The sequence below is a fragment of the Dermacentor silvarum genome, chromosome 2 (assembly GCF_013339745.2).
Source record: "Dermacentor silvarum isolate Dsil-2018 chromosome 2, BIME_Dsil_1.4, whole genome shotgun sequence".
In the NCBI taxonomy this organism is placed as follows: domain Eukaryota; kingdom Metazoa; phylum Arthropoda; class Arachnida; order Ixodida; family Ixodidae; genus Dermacentor; species Dermacentor silvarum.
In genome coordinates this window covers 210,241,722-210,260,713 of record NC_051155.1, presented here as the reverse complement: position 1 = coordinate 210,260,713, position 18,992 = coordinate 210,241,722, and the positions used below count along the sequence as shown (strand labels likewise).

The window sequence follows — 18,992 nt, the reverse complement described above, 5'->3', positions numbered from 1 at the left end:
AAATTCAGGAGCCGCTTTATGGTACACAACACTAGAGAAAATAAAGCTTTGAAATTTTTACCTAACAACGAGTGACAAGAGATTGTACACGTACCGCTCTTGCCTTGGACGTCAGAAAAAAATTGAAGTTTGATAAGTACATTAAAATATATTGTCCGCAGCACTGTGCACGTGCAGAACCAATCAAAAGTCTGCTCGACTTCTTTTCTTTTTTTTCTTTGGATACTCAGGATCGACAGTGGCTGCTAAGTTTGGGCCCGCTTTACATAAAACCACCTATTACGAATTGACTTAACTTATAATTCCCTATAAGCGTGGCAGATATGCAACCACCGACACTACATGGCTACCACAGCTGCCACAAAAAGCGTGCACGAAATCTGCGCACCAGCAGAAATTCAGGGCCTGCATTCACAAAAACTTATCTTACGTAAGAGCGCTTTCTTATTCGCCGGCACCCGTCACTTATGAAAGCGATCTAACAGATAACGACGCCATCGTGGCAGCGATGACCAATTGCGGATGACTGTTGTGCAAGAGAAGTTACGTGAATATGGGCCCTCAATCTAGCTTATCTCGACGAAGGAATGCAACTGTTGTTTTGTGCTTCTAGTTGGGGGAAACATCCTTATTGCAAGGCTGTATACTATATCTGTAGTATTTGCCTCCTTTTGCTGGGGAAGCTATTTCGATGCCGACAGCCAGAAGTCGTCGAATTAAGCCGTCTCCCTAAACACAGAGCAGATGATAACTGCATTTTTCACCCTTTAAAATAGACAATTCAGCATGCATATTGAATTGAATAAAATGCAGTCAAAACACGAAATCAGGTTGACTCGATAAAGACACGCGCGTGCAGCTATAATCCATAGCTAGAAAGCAGTGCGCCAATCATTGAAGATGAATTCTACCAGTGAACATTAATCAAACGCAAGCGTCGAATGCGTTATTTGTTAACGACGAATCATTCACGCAGGGTCACATGCAGGGTGAATTAACATTTTGTGTGGATTGATGGCATCGACTTTGAGACCCAGTCCTCCGCTGTCAGCACGCGTGGAATGTTGGGGGTTTTTTGCTTCTGTCGGAAAGCATCGCATACCGCACTAGCAAAACCTACTCATTTCCAGCTAAAAAAGAAAAGCATCCACAAACCCCGAACTGGTACGTATAAATGAAATGTTAGCAGCGTAATTTATTCGCAGAGTACACCACGAGACATAATTATTTCGATGTAAGGAATAACGTAGTGCCGTTAGAACAAAGTGACTGGCGTGTCAGAATCCCAGCAAAAAGACTTCCTTACGGCCGACGCACGTCAGTTTGCTATTTCAAGGCGCGGGAATTGTGAAACGTATAGCGTAATATGCTGTATAAAAAGAAAATCTTGTTTTATAAACGCCCCGGATGAGTTGACAAAACAACCAACGCTAAATGAAAACATCTGTCGTGGTTCCCTCCTCGAATGAAATAGTGTTATGAAGGTCTCGACCCCTGCGACATGCGCTGAGTGGCACTTGAAGGCTTCATTGTCTAAGCGTTACGCAACTGCGTAGATCGCTGCTTAACGCGCTCAGTCGATATTGCTTCAAGACTTGCCTTCACCGTCCTTTGTTTCTACATATTTTTTTTTCGTTGTAACCACGGAGTCCGTACTGTCGTGGTGGCAAATATTAGTTACTCGAGACGACAAAAGACTCAAAAGCAGGCCGGCCGTCAAAGAATCCATTGTCGCGGTATAGACGTCTATGCATGGCAAATGAGCGCTCGCTTCTATAGTCCTGTCTGCGACCCTTGTCACGATCTTCGCGCAAGCGGAGGGGGGGTGACAGTTTGCTCGGCAAGTCAGGCCGTAAAAATGCACGCGCCGGAACGGCGTGCTCGTATATGCAACAGCGCTCCCGGCCGCTCGCACGCGACCGCATTCTCTGACGCGAAGGACAAGGCTCGACCGCCTCCCGGAGGAAAGAAAAGAAGCGGCATATACGGTTGAAATGAAGAAACGAAAAAGGAAAGACACGAAGAATTCCACGACGTCCGCGATCCAGAGGCTCCACAGGTGTCGCATTCCCCGCGTTATATGCGCAAGGACGAATATATCTTTAGACCGAGGCGACAAACACAGCGCGCCGAAGTCCAGTAAGAGGAGAACGAGCGAATCCCATGGCGGACCGCGCTTGCTCGCGCCTATAGCTATAAGAGCGTTATGTGCGACACATTGACATCCGGGACTGCACTGTTGCCTCGACGAGAACGACTCGAGGAAAAAGGCGAAGCTAACGGTGTCGCATGCCGCGGGGCAGTTCGGGTTAGCGGATCAACCAGTTCACCTTGAAGGCCAGTCGCGGCTAGCCAAGAAGGGACACTGCACAGCTGGACGGTTTCGCTGGAGAGCGCGCATAGAAAGCAGGCTGGTCGGAAAAAAATAGAAGGCCTTTCACGTTCGTCTCTTGAGACGCGAGAGGCACTGCGAACGCAAGACGTTGCCATCCGGCAGGCATCCGAGACGACATTCCTGGGAGGACGCGTAATCCGGCGGCTGTGATTTTCGCCGGCTGTGCTGATTCGGGGGAGAGAGGGAGAGCGTCGCCACAAAGGCGCTGAACCAGAGCGAACGAGGCCGTTGCTGCGGCGGGCCGGTTGCGATGATGATGACCCCATATACGATGATGCACCCTATATTACGCCTCTATGGTGGCGGTGCTGCTTCACTGTGCCCTTTGCGTTTTCTTTCGCACCGAGGGCAGCACCGTGTCAAGCCACACGTGCCCTTCCCTTCGCTTTTTCCCGCGGTTACTTGCGTTTTTGTAACATGTGCACGTATACCTGTGCGCTCGGTACCTGCGCGGTGCAGGGTGGTTGCCTTTCTTTGTGCGATAGTGCGGTGGCATTCCGGGGCCGTGTGACAATGACGGTAGTCGCGCCGCTGCCATTTCTAGAGCCCAGGTGGCAATGTTGAGATAATTTTACACAGCTTTATTTCCTTCACCTTCTTTCCGCCATCCATGCTCTTCCCTGTAACAATCACTGCTACGTGCGCATCGCTCAAGATCGCTGGCTGCTTAGGACCACTTATATTTTGAATTACTAAATTCCCGTGGAAAGACTATACATTTGACTGCATTTATTCCGTCTTACAGCTATACGGACTAATGTGATGTGGGACAAGCCAGCTTGTCTTTAGGGCACAATTAATTAATTTATTATTATATTTATTTATTTATTTATTTATTTATTTATTTATTTATTTATTTATTTATTTATTTATTTATTCACGGAGGAAGGAATGTGACTTTCCTTCCTCCGTGCAGGTGTGACACGGCAACCATGGATTCCTGCTTGATCGCGCTTATGCCTCTATAATGCCACGCTGTTGTCGATCCCAATAAGTATATCAGGTTCTCAACAAGAAGCATAACTTAAGAAAAAAAAAAGACATGTTATCAGAACAATTCATGTGCTTTCCGCCATTTCTATTCACGATTCAGAACTGAGTGACCGCATACATTGAACATATAAGGAAAAAAAGAAAAAAAAAAGAGTCAGAATTTAGATTGCTAAACACTTTAGTGCACCCCTATGTCCCCCTGTCTGTGCCCTACAGAAGAAGCATTTGAAACCCCACTATGATTTCACTTTGTTAATGTTTACTCATAGCGAAGCTCTATCACTCCAGAAACCCTTGGGCACGTTGTTTCAGACCCTTACTGGAAATAATCCGTTTTCATAAGACCGAAGAAAACGCATACGTGTATATTTAAAGTTGGCGCGGACATCACACTGCAGTGATCCTAGACTTTCATTTGGAAGCAAACGCCCCCCACGGATCGACTGTCCTACGCCAACCGGGTTGCAAATTTCAGGAATTGCGTTTTTCAAGTAAAGACCGCAGGGAAAAGTGCCCGAATCATTAGATGGGAAATTCTATGCCTGATGCTGGTGCGTGTCATTGCGAACCATGTAAGTAGATCCGTCTAAGCTGTTCGCTATACCACATGGAGTCATATTGTTTGATCTCCTAAGCTATTAGATGAACAGCTTGATAATATTTTTATTTGATATTGTAAATATAGAACTATTATTAAACGTATAGCACCAGGAATGCCGATCCCAAAGCTTTGCATATTTCGCAAAATATCCTTGAACTTGCGGGCACTTTACTCAGTCACGGAAGAGCCGCAGCTGTTACATTACCGTGTAGCACTGCTCTGGCTGCGACCTTCGTCTGGCGTCAACTCGTTTGCAGTATACGCTTTCCTTCTCCACAGCGTCTCGACTAACACACCGCGGTCAGCAGACGTGAGAGATCATAACCACGGCGCCTGTATAAGCTTCCTCGCGCTTCCTTATAGCGACGCATCATGACTTTCGCGACCATTTCAGTCGGCTTCTCGTTTTCTCCCCGGCCTTCTCCCCAACACTGCAAGCCTCCCACTCATCCTATACCATACGCCGGCTTCGGTTCTCTCTTTCTTTCAATCTGCGCGTCTCTCCTGGCGCTTTCCCAGCCAGCGGGCGCATCAGCTGCTTGCGCATCGCGGCAAATGACATGGGCGACAATGGAAGAAAAGGCCGTTCGTTCTCCGCGGGCGTGTAACACATGGCGCGTCGCGTTTTTGCGGGGGATGTACCGGGTTGCCACGCAAGGAAGGCGGCTTCCAGCGTGAGCGAAGTGTGTGCGGAGTGTATCCGACTCGGCCTCTAACGGTGGCGGCGGGGGCGAAACAAGCCTCGCACGCTGCGTGCAGTGCTCGCGAAGAGTCTCCGAGGCCTCGCCGGGGGTATACACGATGCCGTGGGACGAGGCCCCGGCCGCCCGCGCGCTCGGTGGCTTCATCGCAGCATTCAGCCAGGCGTGCTACGTGGGCCCATTGCGTTTGTCTCCGTGAGTATATACATTTATAAGGGGACGGCGACTGGCGCTTACTGCGCAAGCCTGGTTGTTGCGCGCGCCACCAAGCATTTGCCTGTCGCCGAGGCAGCTTAGCGCGCTTCCGTATATGCGCCGTGTGGTGTAGGCCTTCGAGGATTTGCTTGCCGCGTAGCTTCCCTTTTGCCCTGGTCGACCCAGCTTTGCAAGCGTCCTTGACACTTTCAGTAGGTTGATTAGGCTTTGTTGAGGAGGTCTGGCTGGAGGATTGTGTAGCTGTGCAGCGCTTGACTAACGTGGCCGCCGTTTCCTCAGTCGACTAGTAGTTCTGCGGGCGACTGTGTATAGAGGTTTAGTAATTTCACCATGACGCGTTGTATTTTGCGACCAAAGGTTCTGTCGACAAAAAGATTACGGACAAAAAATTGTTAAGTTGACTGACAATTTTTGAAGAATTAGCCAGCAGCGTGAACGGTTACTTATGATCCGTCATCCGAGACACCATGAACGGCTGAATTGACCTAGGTGTCGAGGTAAAAAAAAAAAAAAATGGCAGCTATGACGACACCGGAAGCGTACAAGAAACATGTAATGAGAAATAAAGGCCACATGAGAAGGCAGAGAGAAAGGAAGTATGATCCATTTCAAAGACTAGGTTTTAATTTATCCGGCACAAAACTACAGCTGGACACGTTGAAGGTTGCCCAGCTGTAGCACACTTCCAGATACCTGCTGTATCTTTGGCGACCTCAATCGGTTGGTCCACGGCGTTTACGTGCAAAAAAGAAATGAAAAACCAGAAGTACAGTATATATAGCAGCATCCAGTGGTCACCCGCAATCGAACGAGCAAGGAGTCGCCGGAAAAACCTTTGTCTCGCAGAACGCCGTTTCCGAAGCCCCTCTCGAAGCGTGCACAGTTCCTGGCGCCTCTTTCAATGGGCTGATAGCGTTGCCGGAAGTGCTAGCGGAACGCGCCTTATGCCATTGCGGGAACCGCGGCTGTCTTTTTCTCCATCCGGAACAGCCGTTACTTCCCGACACTTTGAAACGCCTCGCGAGCCGCGGCGGTGCAGTCACAGCGCTTTCAGCAGCGTCGATGCTACAGCGCTGCTTCGAGAAAGGGGGGAGGGGGGACTCTCACGGTAAAAGGGGTCGCCCCGATTCGTCATTGTGTTGCGCCTGGCGGTGTATACCGGAGGAACGTGTCTTTCTCGCACCGATGTGTATAGGATAGCGTGTAGGCGGACGTAGAAAGGTAATTAATCCACACTTGCTACTCAATTATGAATAAGCTAGAAGGGAAAAAGGAGGGCTCCGAGTTTGCTTCCTTCGGTGACTCGTACCGGATGTCACAACAAGAAAACGGGATCACTGAACTTGCAGTTGTTCGCACAACGTGTGTTGTTGCGTAACTATATAGGTGACGAGCTTGAGCTTGCAAGCAACGCAGCCATCGTGCTGATGTCACAGAGGCATTTTAAGAAGCCTCTATTGCGTCAGTCATTCCGTGATGGTTTCAGAATTTCCGTTCTCGAGAGTCTGTTGGTTGGTTTCTGTTTGGATAGCAGTGTATACTTTTGGTAAACGCTGATTGGTGGATCTTCCACGTGATGTGTTACAACAGCGATAAGTGCGCACGAGGGCATGTCAGAAAACGAAGGACGAAACATTATAGCAATGTATATGAGACAGTTCGGTGTTATACCAATACACGGGTGGCTTTAAGCTCGATATTAGATGTTACGCCAATCGAGCAGACTCGTTGTCGGAGATTGGCTTTGGCTGCCACAGGATACGTTGCTCTTCGCTGTATAGAGAAGGACTGTTCGAGAGCTCAGCCTACAAGTGCGCATATGCTTCACTGAAGTTGTTATTGCGAGCTGAGCACACAGATGCTTCAGTCACAATATTAGATTTATCAGTCGTGCAGCCTTGTTCACAGTGATAGTGCCGCATGATATCGCCACTATTCGCCACAGAGAAAGGCTGTTTGAAAGCTCAGCCTAAAAGTACTGCTTTGTTCAAACATTTATTGCAAGGTAAAAAAAAGTAATTCTGGAGTTTTACGCGCCAAAACCACAACCTGATTATAAGGCACGCCGTACTGAGGTACTCCGGATTACTTTGGCCACCTGTGGTTCTTGGTGCACTAATCTAAATACACGAGCGCCATCGCATTTGTTTATTGCAAGCTGAACGCTCATGTTCTTCGTGCATGATTTTAGATTTTGCGCTTTTTAATCGAGCAGACTCGCTCATAGGAATTGGCTTTGAGCGCAGCCTACGATACGCAATATTCCCGGTGTTTTCTTTTTTTTTTTTTTCTTAGCTGCACCAAATTTTTTACAAATTGCCCGTAGCATACAGCACACTTCCAACCCTCGAGCTGAATTACTGAATGAGACGGTCACTACTTCTAGGAGAAATCAAAATGCTTAATTAACATAATTACACTAATTATCTTTTGAATTGCTTACTTTACGGCACATACTTAAATTTACGAATTGTAGCCGGTGAGTTCGCAAGGTATATCATTTGGAAGGAATTCCCAGCACTGCGATAGTTTCGAGATATTAATTTTCAATGTACGAGAAGAAAGGGAACCGAGGGGCCCGATTTTTATTATCATATCATAAGAAGTCAACAAACAATGACACCAAGGACAACATAGGGGAAATTACTTGTACTTACTAATTGAATTAAAGAAATGATAAACTAATGGAAATGAAAACGGATGAAAAAACAACTGTCCGCAGGTGGGGAACGAACTCGCGTCTTCGCATTGCGCGTGCGATGCTCTCACCAATGAGCTACCGCGGAGCCGTTTTCCCATCCACTTGCTGGGGTATTTATGTTTTTAAAGCTAGAAATAACCCTGGGAGTGTAAGCCAGCGCCACCTAGGTTGTGGGTGGTGGCGCTGGCTAACACTCCCAGGGTTAATTGTTGCCCTAGTTAACGCGCAAAATTTATTTTCACAAAAAGGACAGAAGTAATAAAGGTAGGGCTAAACGAATGTGGGAAACAGTGTTGGTCAGTGTTATATTTTAGGCGGCAGCATCAACAACGAACAAAGAAGTGATCCGCAGCAAATTAACACTCACGTCACAAACGAATTAAAAATTACTGAAAATATTCTCTGGAACTATACTTGTGCTGTATACAAATTTATGGAACAGCAAAACGAGCAAGTGTAGGCATGCTTGCGGCAAAGTTGTCACGAAATCGTATAGCATATTTCATTAGCCAGCACTACGCGATAGCAATGCGCGCATTCGTGCCTTCAGGAAAATGTGCGTTTAAGCGTGATACAAATAATTACCCATTTCCCGCTGCCGTTACTATATATGGAAGGCATTATCTCTCCTTGATTCGATATACCTACGGCTGTCACACGCACAAGGGACCATTATTACCATCGACGCTTCTCCTTAACCATTCTTTCCTTTAGCTAGAACTTCCCGCATAAAAAAGCAAGGTTGTTTCGCGGCAGCCTTATCCATCGACTTTGACTTTTACTCATCAATCACAACGGCTTGGGTTTAGTGACACGTTGGAAACCCATAGAATGACAAGCCCTTGATGTTTTATGGTGTCGCGACTCTCCGGCATCAGCACGTTAAAGGTTTTTTTTCTTTCTTCTTTAATAATTTAAACTATTTTGATTGAACGAATATAGCGGTATTGCATGGGTGAGAAGGGGGAGGGGGTACAGGCAGACACGACTTCCGAGAATAGAAAAAAAAGAAAATAGACGAGTCACTCCCATATTGAACAGCCAGAAGCAAACGTCTTTGTTGAGGCGTCCCCTTTCTTCGAATACTTCAAAGCGGTACGTGTGGACACGTGTACGCGTGTTTTTGTGCGTGCGCGTGTGTTTGAGTGCGTGCGTGTGTGTATGTGTGTGCGCGCGTGCTCTGTGTGGTGGAATTTTTCGGTGCGCGCCATTAACCGCCAAGACGGGGAAAAGTAAATCGCCCTTTTGCCTCTCGAGCCGTCTGGAAGAAAGTTCCTTTCCAAAAAAAAAAAAAAAAAAAAGAAAGAAAAAAAAAAAGAAAAACCCGAGGGGACGGCTCCCTCGTTTGTCGGTCTGAGGTCGTCTTAGACACGGTGAGCGATTTTCAGCGTCCAAAGTTTAGCGACCCCACGGGTCTAGGGGTGGACTTTACGACGACGACTGACCTTGAAACTGGTGACATTGCTTCGCAAGGGAAAGTCGAGAGTCCGTGCACGACCGTTTTTGCAAGTAAACACTCACCTGCTTTTCAAATATTTTATTTTTCTGCTTTTCCTCTCTATCTCTCTTTCCTGTGTCTTAAGGACCTTCTTAGCCTTGCAGAGCGCGCGTTAGCGGTCATTAACTCCACAGAAGAAGACATAATATTAAGAGTCGAGTGAAACATGCGACGATAACAAGTATATTCCGGCGAGGCGTGAACACGGTGCCGGTCGCCTCGTTGGAATGCTGCCATGTTTGGCTTAGCTTTGTTGAAAAGCGCCAGGCGAAGCGAAATACGTTGACAAACTACCGCGTGCTTGTGAGTGCCGTTCGGAAAGAAGACAGGGGTCATGCTGAATGCACGCGACGCTTGGCTTGACACTGGCGTCCACTGCCGAGGCAGCGTGACGACAGCGTCGGATTTGTGTGTGTGTCTGTTGTGTGCGTCTGTTGGAAGGTTTTAACACTGCCGCACTACCGTATGGAAATGCACTCTGTCGTGCGGTGTTCCGCTGCCTCACGGCCTCACGCCCTGCTGCATATATTGCAAGGCGGAAATATTTATCGTATGGTGGTAGTACGGCATGATTTAGCCCTAGACTTCTACATGGGTCAACTCTACGTTGTCGTTGTGATGATCACGCAGTTTGTTACGGGGTTTCGCAAGTTGCTGATTCATAAGCTGCCCAGTCGAACAGACTTGCGTCTCTAAACGATATCACATGTCTTTGAAGGCCATCAACGTGGCCCCCACTTTATTCCCGTGTCTTCTTGCTTTCTGAAAATAGAAAGGAAATAAAGTCAGCATTCGGGGCAAGTTTTCTCTCTCTTTTTTTCTTCTCTAATATTTGTATTCAACAAAAATACAAATATTAGACAAGAATGACAAGTAGACAGGAATGGACACTCACAGCGCTGACTACCCTTAATACCCCTCCCTAGGCCAGAGAGCCATCCTGTGTAATAAAATGTTACTCACTCACTTACAGCGCTGAACTGATTCCTATCGTGGAATAATTGACATTAGCGCCTCTTCCTCTTCACAACCACAATCTCTCTCTCCAATTTACACGTGCGGCGGGATATGCTTCTATAGATTGCATTTTTTGTGCCATCGCTCTATTGTCTGCTTTTTTTTTTTTGGGGGGGGGGGGGGGGGGGGTGAGAAGCGCATTTATATCTGCTCTCAGGAGCATTAACTTTCATTTCTAATTAAACGCTGGGTGTTTTCCTTCTTGTTTTGTCAGCGTCAGTTGCGCTAGGGAACTTTGGTCATTGAGGATGCTCCAGATAATTGTACTTTACAGTAAAATCACACAGACTTGGGAGTGCACTGAGCCAATTTTCTGGGCAACCTTCAGTCCTTAACCCGGCTTATATTGAATAAGGAAAAATGAAGTGTCCTATCGAGAAAGGTCAGTGCAAAGAGACAGAGGCGCCGATGACAGGATGCTTCAAAGTCTTCTTTGAAGGGCCACTAGGCGATAATATTTAGTGAAACTAGATTAGTAAGTTGCGCTACTTCAATGATATACCATCTGTTAAATAGGAGAGAGGTCGATTTTAACAGGGGCGGAGACTTGCATGGTCTGCTGGAAAGCGTTGTAAGCGCAAATTACCGGCAGCAACGCCTCGGACATTTAAAATTCGGGTGCACCTCACTTTCACGTCACCGACTGTCAATGGCTGGCAGTAAATCATCAAAAAATTAAGAAAAGTGAAGTTGACAACGATTCTGGTGACGTCATCGCTGTCCTAATTATGGCGACAGAACAACTTAGAAAAGTCCTTCAGAGGTGATCTTCTCCACTAGACGGTTATGGTTCTTTTTTTTTTTTCTCTCTCTCTCTCTCTTTTCCCCCACGCGCAAAGACTGACAATTTCAAAAGAGCAACTTACTAGTGTAAGCTGCTCTACGTTAGTTACACGCGCGTGGAAGTGGTGATTAATTTGAACACCGGTCACGATCCACTGTTGTAAGCGCTGTTGCTATATACTGTCATCCATCCATCGCTGTTGCTATATACTGTCAGGTACAAAAGATAAACGAATGGCCTCACCAAATTTTCAAAGGCACTTACCGAGGTCAACAGATAAAAGTCAGTTAATTGTTTTCTTTTCGTTCATTCTTTCTTTTTTTTATGTGTGTGTGTGAGTGTCGGAGAGAAAGAGAGAGGGAGGGAGAGCGTGTAACGAAGCACATTGGTCCAACCCGAACGTGCCTGCAAGCCGTTTATTCCTTTCATTATTTTCCCACAAAATAAAATAAATAGAATTCTAGTTTATACTATAATTAGAAGCCAGGCCAAGCTCTGCAAGAATCATAGCGGGTCACACCAATTTGTAAAATGATTGAAAACCCAGTAGAAACTTCATTGAAGAGAGAGAGCACGCCTGCCACGAGCTTCTTGTTGCAATGCACACTCGTACATCTGTGACCAAACTCGCAGACCTTTCTGTCCGTAAGAGCTGTCCTACTGCTGACCGCGGCCGCATTCGCTAATAAGTCCAACATCGCGAATGGCTGGCACCTGCTTTTACTAAACAGTTCTAGTGTAATAATTCTTCTCTTTATGAATGCGGGCACCAAAGCGCAAGCGTTGCTACCTAATATCCGTTTAACCAAGAAGCTCGCTAACTATAGTTTAGAGCCAGATTACACGGGCACGCTCCGTACACCTTCCGCATTTTAGCTGCCGCCGAGTCAGCTCGGCTGTTACTGTCCGTGACAGATCTGTACGCAGTTTTCCGAACGAGAAATCGGCACGGTGCACGCGCTGTAAGCTGGTGTGCACGGCTCCAGCGTTTATAACGAGAGAATGAAGCCTCGCACCGGCAAGACACAAAGCACTGCCCCCCCCCCCCCCCCCTCCCCCACTTCCGAGCAGCCAGGCAAGGCAGCCGGCTGGAAGAAAGACACAACCGGTTCGCCGCGGCGTGCCTTATTTCTCCGCTACAACGTCGCTCTCGCCGGCGCCGTTATCTCGTGCGTTGCGCTCGAGACGTTGTCCCTGTTTCCCGGTTGTTTTTTTCTCCACCCCGCGTGGCCCACATCAGCGCGTAGACGGCTGGATCCTTCCTCCTCCGCTGGGAGAGGACCAGGCCACAGAAGGAGCATTCGGTTAAGAGGTGTGCGAATGTCGGCTTTTGATGAATAAAGAAATGGCGAATGGAGTCAGGCGGACGTTTACTCCTGGGAGAGTTGGTTGTATACGGTATATAGCGGAATTTCGGTGATGAAATCGCGAAGGATAAAGCAACGGTCCTTCCGCATGCAGTCCAATAATTTTATGTATTTTTGTCAGTGTTCTTGCGGAATTGATTGAAGATGCCCTCCTGGGTCGTAAATCAACCCAGAGAGCCATCCGCGCGCTGCATCAAATCTCTGAGCAAGGCAGGATTGGATTAGCTGACATGAATGTGCACTTACGATGCGCAGCCCGCCGCAGTTTTTTTCAGAGCGAGAAATTGGAGGGGAAAAAATTTATTCGTGATCACGGCTGTCAGTATACATATGACTTATACGCAAGCGATCGTGTTGCCCTATGAGGAAGTAACCGCTGTACGATTCAATTTAGGAGGGCTGTAATATTTCGTTTATATATATATATATATATATATATATATATAATATATATATATATATATATATATATATATATATATATATTCGTGGTTTTCGTACTTTGGGAGCATTCGCGGTTGGTGATATTCAGGTCCTATTGATTTTTAAATCTACGAATTTCTACGGACTAGATTCCTAAAGTGTCTGTTCTGGTCCCCATACCACCACTCTTCTCCTGCGACCCGGCGTCGAGCAGCACGCCAGAGCCGCTGACGCATCACGACGGGCCACTGACCGAAACTAAAGTCTTGCGTTGGCAACCTCAGCCTTCTACATGGATCAGAGAGCAGCGCGCATGCGCGGCGTGTAAACTGAAGCCTAGTCAACAGAGCTTCCTTATGCCGGCAGACGTTATAACGACTTCTGCCCTGCTCAAGGTTCGTAAAGTAAACTGTCAAGGAGCGCTCGTTTATTCTGACGAGCGTGCACGGCTATGTTATAACGTCGGTGTGAACATGTTAAGAAACAGGACGCCTGCAGAAAGAAGCGACAAAGTGCAGTCCCTTGTGGCGAGACGAATTTGTGTGCGAACAAGAAGCAGTAAAAGAACACCGGACGCTGTCATACGCGGAGGACCACCCGCAAGAAAGGAGAGGGTAGCACGTTACGTAAATGCGGGTCAGTTTGTGGCCAGCGTGTTTTCGGTTAATTCTGGTGTTGTTGAGCCCGAGGAAAAAAGAAAGAAAGGGAAAGAGAGAAACAAACGAAGAAAAAGAAAGAAAGAAGGAAAGAGGAAAGAAGAAGTAACATATTCAAGCAGGCGTGAAAGACAAGCTAATCCATCTCTTTGTTCCGCAGAGCCAGCCGAACAAGCACGCGAAGCAATGTACAAAAAGCACGTGCAAGTTTTCGGGCGAGAAACCATGCCGAATGTAGCAAGAACTGTGCATGGCTTGACAAACCTGAGCTTTCCTTCGCGTTGGGACACTCCTCTGTAACATTTATACTCGCTGCGTCCGCCCTGTTACCGGCGAATGCCAAAAGTTCGCACATTCAGCCTACGTTAACGCGCACGAGAAAAAGAGCGTCATAGTCGCTGAACCACTGCGGCCGAGTCAGTTGACTTACATCTAGCGACCACCTTTTTTTAACTTTTCTTTCTTTTTTTCCCCTTTTGCGATCCACCGTCTTACCAGACAAACGTTCGACGAGCTATTGACTATATTAATACTCTGCAGCAACAGGCCAAGAGGTTCATTAGATTCACCCCGCGCACTTCTTGAATCGGTTCACGGCAGTTCCGTGCTCGTGCAAAACCAGGCCCGGAATTTGCTGCACGAGCTCTGCACTGTACCTGTCCCGCTGAGTGCAGAGAATAGAACTCGCTCTGCACAAAGCGTGCTGCACTGGGTGAAACGAATGGCGACGTGCAGGCAACGACATGTTGTACACTACAGTGTAACACATTGCGAGGCACGACACTTCCTGGACTGTAGTTCAGGAAGTGCATACGAATCTAATGGACCCAATAAGTGTAACGGATGCCTGCAGGATCGAACTGGAGCTGCTGAGCAGAACTTAACAGACGACGATGTTCGCATCGTGCAGGGACAGGCAGACCGAATGCCTGCAGCGTAATATACTCATTATGTGTGCCATTAGTCGATATCGACGGATGAGGAGACAGCTAAGCGGACAGCGACCATTTAAGTTTGTTTCAATCTGACGACGCCGGTAATTAAAGACATCTCCGCGAAGATAGCATGCAGGCTGCGTTGGGATGTCCAAACAAGATAGCGGCGCTGTACAGTATGTATGCTTGGGAACATCCTATCATCGCAACTAATCAATCTGCGCTTAACACAACATTATCAGTCATGGCGCTCTTTGGTCATATCTGGCCGCCATAAAAAACCACATATCACCATCATCATGCTTGGGAACTCGTCGGGAAAGTCGCCTGCGCATAAAGACTCATTCACACTAAGGCCGACACGACACCGATTTTGGTCTGCCGACTGTTGGCGACAGCAATTTACAGGACAGAAAACGCTGTGGCCAATGGTTTAAAGGAAGGAAAACGCTGTCGCCAATACAGTCGGCAGACTAAAATCAGTTTTTTTTATAAATGTATTTAAGGAGATGTTGGTGCCTATATATGTGGCGCCGGCTACTCCTCTTCTCTTACATGATAGTTGTCCTCAGAAAGTTGTCAAAAATAACAAAACTGGACTAATAACCACATGTACGAACATTCACGTACTAAGTCTTAACTGCAATATAAATAAATGTTCGCGCATCAGAAGAGTTCCCATAACATAAATACTCACAAAACCGAAGTGTTCACACGCAACACATGAGTTCACAAAGCATAAATGTTCACAAAACCAAGATGTTCACACAGAAGATGCTGGGCACTGTTGTTGTGCCCAAAATCGCTGTTGTGTCGGCCTAGTGAGCCTTAAGAAAACGCAGTCAGGCTTTCTTATGCGTTTAATGTAAGCAGTGTGGTGTTTGACGAATGATCGCGCTTGCAAAGCGTTAAAATAGATCGATAATATCATCTTTTCCCAGGTTTTCCTCGTCGACGTACCTTTTTGTATATGCGTTTCATTATATACTTGGGAAACTTGGGCTCGAAGCAGCATTCTTAGCAGTCAAATTAGACCGTCTTCGATGCCAGCCATAATTGGAACGCACCGATAGTAGGAGAACCCAAGCCCATGAGTCGATCAGTAAATCGTGCACTTGCTTTTTTTTTTTTTCTTACCCTAAAGTAAGACTAATAAACGAAGAAACGAATGAAGAGCTCGATAATGACTGCTGCACGGAAGAGACAGACAGAGGGAGGGAAAACAATGGTGTCTCGGTATATGGTCACGTGACGGGCGAGAGAGTTTTCGTGCTGCGCGTCACGTTTTGCGCATCAGTCTTTCCTCCCGGCCCGGATGTACATGCGCTTGCGTTGTTTTGTGGTTATTTACGCACCCCTTGGGCCACTGATCTGTTTTAAATATAGGACGGAAGAGGGAACGCGTGCGGCCTCCTGCAGGAATAGTGCAGAGTGTACCGCCACAAGAAAACAATGTTTTAGTGCACACGACTTTAAAGCGAAGCCAAAGCGGATCATCATCACTTACGTGGACACGAGCATGTATAAATTCGTTCGCAATTAGAATGTTTCCTTATTCTGCTAGTCGGTGAAACATGGCTACAGAGACGACAGGAGCGAACACGAATACATTTCCTTTGCTATATATAGCGATCATTCGCATATAGTTTGTAGGCTATAGGTCTCCCCTATATCCAGTGGTTGCGTGCATTCCGCCATCGAGATATGCGCGATCTATAGTTGAAGTTCAATTTAAACTATAATGACCAATTACTTTGTGTACAAAAAGGATCATACATATCTGCAATAAATTATAAGGTTCTAAAGTAAAAATTAAAAAAAAAACATCATGGGGACCTGCTACTAATCAATTCGAATACAAAACATAATACCGCAAGTAAAGGCGATGCAAGCGTGCACAAGTAAAAAAACCGAATACAGCAGGTTGACATGGAAAGTACAGAACTATGAAGTGAACGGCAGCGTTGCTCCAAGTTCAGTGTGCCTCAACCGTGCGTCCGCAGACATCTCTCTACATATTAAGAAAACTGTATAGGTATAATAGCTTTTTTAATTGTCTAATAAGTCAGAAAAGCGCTGCTACATTTCTTGAAGTGCATCACCCTATATATGACTGCTTCTGATGAACTGAACGATGAGCGCTCCGTACAACACCCCTCACCCCTGCGTTTCTTTGAGCACTTCTATCTATCTCTCTTTCATGTCTAATAGGCCGCACAATTGGCTGTCGTGCGATCAATCAATCAATCAATCAATCAATCAATCAATCAATCAATCAATCATATCTATTTCTGTATGCGGTGCCTGATATTTTTTTTTACCCAACGTCACATAGTCTTACATTTCTCCGACGAGCAAGACTGAATTGCTCTTCTCGGATCCCTGCGTCTTATACACGGCACCGACTCTCACTCCGCTGGTCAAGTCCTGCGGTGAACACTATAAAGACCAGCCGCTCTGCTGCGCTCTCAGCCCGATAACGTAACTTTCCCGCGTCATTATGCTCGCGTATAAGCGTCTCGTGTTCCTTCCTTGCTTTCAATGGGGTCGTCCACCGCGATAAACAAAGGCTGCGGCCCGCGAGCCTTTCTCTTCGCCGAATGGGTCCGAAGGGTCGCCTTTAATGCGCCACTCCCGCGTTGCGAAAGGGAGAGACACACAAAGACGCGTCTCTCGCGACGGCCGCACCTGCCGAGGCACGCACGCATCGTGGCCATGCGGCACTGGAATGTGGGTGAGCCGAGAGTCGACAGCCTTAGAGATTGCCGCGTGGCACCTCGTCGACTATCTCGAAGTCCATTCTATGTCGCATGCACGCTACACATTTTAACACCCTACGGTGTTTATAAAGGGCGCTTGGCTTTTCTTACGCATAATGCCCTCACTTTTAAGGGGTAAGAATGAGTCGTTGTTGGAGATGAATAAAGCTTCCTTTTTTTTTTCTTTTTTGTGACTTTTTTTGAGGCGAGTAAACATGATGATAGCTAGGGCAGACGACGCGAAAAAATGCGTGAAATAAACTTGAACAGCTATGGCTGTCAATCGCTTGTGTCAAATATTTCAATGTGCATCAGGTGGTCAGGATTAATGCAGTTTTCAACTGCGACTCCTCCCATCACAGGTGTATAGTTCGAGCTCCTTGTCGTCAGAAGTTATTGCGCGCATGTGCTCTAGTTCTCTCTCTCTCTCTCGATTTTTTTCTTATCTTTCCACATTCCCCACCCCACCCTGCCTTTCTTTTAACACGAAAGTGTTTTATGCCGGGGTCCACCAAGACTTCACTGACGTATTTCCGTCACGGAAATACGTCATAGAACATAATACAAAGAAAGAAACCAGAAGAAAAAGTTCCACAAACATGCAAAATTTGGAAATCGAACCCACGACCTCTCGGTCCGCGACGATAGATCGCGAGCGTTTAACCCATTGCGCCACAAACGCATTTGCAGAGAGCTACACAGACGCGCCTTATATATCTAACACTCCTCCGTGTACCCGCGCTCTTGCTCGGGGCGGTGCCGCCGCCTACGAGCAGAAAAGAGAAGTACTGCATTATGACACTAACGCGCACCGACAGTGAACGCTTCGGTGGTCTCAGCACTACGACGCCTCGATGCCAGCATTCGAAGGGACGCTGGCATCAAGAAGCACTACCAACGCCACCTAGGTGGCGTTCACCGTACTCAGCACAGCGGAGCGTGGCCTCCGCAATTAGCTCTGAAAATGTTTCTGAAGTTGATCGCGGAGGCTGCAATTACGACGCGCTGTACGCGCTGATTTGACTCGGTGACGATTCAGTTACGTGCTTTGTCTTGCGCGTTGTATTAGTGTGTCAGTTACGTGCTTCGTCTTTCGCGTTGTGCTAGCGTGTGCAGCGTAGTGCAGCTTCCATATGCACGACGGTTGCTCATGGTCATCGACGTTGGTAGTCGTGATGGAGGAGACGTGCCACCAGGCGTCAGCGTGGGTGCATCAACGCCTAAGGGCGCTTTAGCCACAAAACACCAATAGACATTATATATCAATGTGCAATAAACATTACACTACTTCTGTGAAGACACGTTTCACTTTCGTGTTCTATACCGATTCCTATATAAGAGGGATCAACCACATTTTTTTTGTTATCCTCTAGTTCTTTAAAGGAGTACCGACACGGCATCTCCAACTTTTTCAACTTCAACTTCATCTTCAACACACACACACACACACACACACACACACACACACACACACACACACACACACACACACACACACACACACACACACACACACACGCGCGCGCGCGCGCGCACGCACGCACACACGCACACGCGCACACGCACGCACACACACACACACACACACACACACGCACACACGCACGCACACGCGCACACGCACGCGCACACACACACACACACACACACACACACACACACACACACACACACACACACACACACACACACACACACACACACCTTTTTATTAATGCGAGAAGTATCCACAGCGAGAAAAAAACCTGCTCCCCTCAAGGCAAGGCATCATAAACGACGCAGCTGGGTTCACCGTTTTATCGCGAAATTGTCGCAATATCTTTACGGCTATTCCAGGCTGCAGCTGCGACCGTGAAGATGACGTCTCCGTTGACGTTCCTCATCGTTCGAGGTTCACTGTCGCTTTGCCGCCTCAAGCGTTAATTTGCGCTTCAGTTTTCGATAAA

The 18,992-nt window shown here is 47.1% G+C and overlaps 1 protein-coding gene across 1 annotated transcript in view; it reads left to right on the top strand.

The window, feature by feature from the left end:
* Nucleotides 1–18,992, top strand: part of LOC119442526 (chitin synthase chs-2-like) — an 87,788-nt gene that overhangs the window by 1,114 nt on the left and 67,682 nt on the right.